Genomic DNA, 2385 nt, shown 5'->3' with positions numbered 1-2385 from the left:
GGGGCAGGAGGGGTCGTGGGAGGGAGACAGTGAGAGTGGCAGATGAGGTAAGACAAGAAGAGGAGGTGGGATGAAGGGATCTTGGAGAGGTGCAAAGCAGGAAGAGGGAATCAGGGGAAGGGGTGACAAAAAAAGAGAAGTTAAAGATTGGCACATGTGGAGATTAACATATTAGAGTGGTGTGATGGCTAGTTGCTGGAATTCATTATTATTGTTGCATTAACTACCATGACGTAAGCACCTGTGCATGTGTGTGTGTATGTGTGTGTGTGTCACTGACACACACACAGACTGGCAGGCACAGGGGCTGCCAGCATCTGTGGTGTCTGCACGCTTGGACAGAGCGTTATGTGGGAAACCCTACAGTTATATTATTCAATCCAAATTCAAATGGGCTTGTCAAGGAAGCTCCTGCTTTTTATTACCTGTCAGAAAAACCAAGGGATGGATGGAAAAGAGGGGAGTGAATTAAACGACAGTAAATAAGACCCCCCCTATCTCTCTGCACTCGCCCCCTGCCATTCTGCCATTCCTCCATGCGCTGTATTTTGGAGACACACACACACACATTTGGAGATTTTGACAGCGTGTTGTTGTTCAGCTCTATCTGTAGTTTACCTTAACCAGTCCAATCTGTCAATCAGATGCTGGAAGATGTAATTATTTTGTTCATCACTGAGTCTCGAGCCAGTATGGAATCAGCTTAGCCAGGCATTGGGGCTGATGGTAAAGGAAAGTGGCTGAGACATTTATTGAAACTGATATGATGCCTCTTTGATGTCTATAAATAAAGAATTATGGGAAAGTAAATAAAAGTGGAGGAAAAGGTGAGATGGGTGGGGGGATTTCTTAAGACTGACTACTGCATGTGAGAAGTGAGGGCATGGTGTTTCCTCCCTTTGCACACTTGCACATGCATAGATCCTGAATAGCCTCCTCCCATCTTGCCCCTTTCAGCCAGCCATAACCTCTGCCATCTGTCTACCCCCTCCTCTTCCTATCTTCCTCTTTTTTTCAGTTTCAACCTCCTTTTCATCTGCTCTTCCTCTTCTCCCAGCCCCCTCCCCCTCAAGATGTTTTTTTAGGGCCTTATTTCCCAACCTATACTCTGGTGGCATTCAGAAGGATGTGGAATACTTTTAGTCTTGTGAGTCAGAGAAACACTCTTGACTCACAAGAAGAGGAGGGAGGAGGACAGTGACTAAGGTTTTTAGGTTGTCTACAGACAAAATAAACAAATATGTAGATATTGAAGCTATTTATTCTGTGCTGGTATTCATCATTTGTCAGTTGTAAATAAATCCTGAATGGCTCAATGTATCCTGCATTTACATTATCAACCACATCACATGAATTTCAAGATCCTGTTTGCGATGTCTTTTATCATGTAGCAAGTAGCCAGTTCTGTCATTTTCATCAGCAGTTTAAGTTTACACACCACCTTTGCTTTTAGCTTCATATTAAAGACCTGTAATGTTTGTACTTACCCCACTGCAGTACCTTGTTAACTGGAATAGAATTGCTGCTTCCTGATACTTCTTGTGCTGTATTATTCATGTAGTCCTGATTCTGTTTCCCACTTTGTGTCAGCTCAATCTGTCATTTATCTAATTACAAAAAAGAAAAAAAAAAATCATTATTTGGGCTTTACATAAAAAAAAAATATTTGCATACTCTTATTTTATGATGATTACTGTTTAGCTTGACTAAATAAGCAATTTGAAGGCATTATCTGTGGTACCATAAGAAGTGGGATTGTATGTTTAAGGTCATTTTATAATTTATTTTTTACACACTAAACAGTTAAGAAGTCTAGATTTCCTAAATCCGACATAAACTAGAGATGCTGTGTCATGGATCTGTAAAGTCTTAGGCTACAACCATGCCGTCCTTTTATTTTTTTTTTTCTTTAATATGTTTTTGACAAATACTGAATTACAGACATAATCTGTAGATCAATTAAGAACAATAATAGTTTAGTTTGAAATAGGTGATGTTATTTTGTTCCCTTCTGCACCAAAATCTAACTTCTGCCTGCCAGGTGCATAGGACAGCTGGTTGCAGCTGTATTTGAATGAAGTGATAAAAGAGCCATATTAGGCACTCCCCTTCTAATCCTCTATTGTTCTTTGTCTGTCCCCTGTTCCACAGAGGGGCTGCTCTAATTAAAGACTAATAATTGTATTGTTTTATAAAGGCTATAGAGACAGAGATTCTGCTCTTCAATCATTCACTCCCTCCAACGTACCCTGCCGATCGAGGGGCTATCTCGCTGGTTGAAGTCTATAACCATGCAGTGACAGGCCGTTTTGGGGGTGTGGGTGTGTATGAGAGAGGGAGGGCTGTGTGGCATACAGTAGGAGGAGGAAGGAAAAAGCCAAATCT

This window comes from Archocentrus centrarchus, chromosome 1 (genome assembly GCF_007364275.1).
Source record: "Archocentrus centrarchus isolate MPI-CPG fArcCen1 chromosome 1, fArcCen1, whole genome shotgun sequence".
Classification (NCBI taxonomy): Eukaryota; Metazoa; Chordata; class Actinopteri; order Cichliformes; family Cichlidae; genus Archocentrus; species Archocentrus centrarchus.
This window is presented reverse-complemented; position numbering follows the sequence as displayed.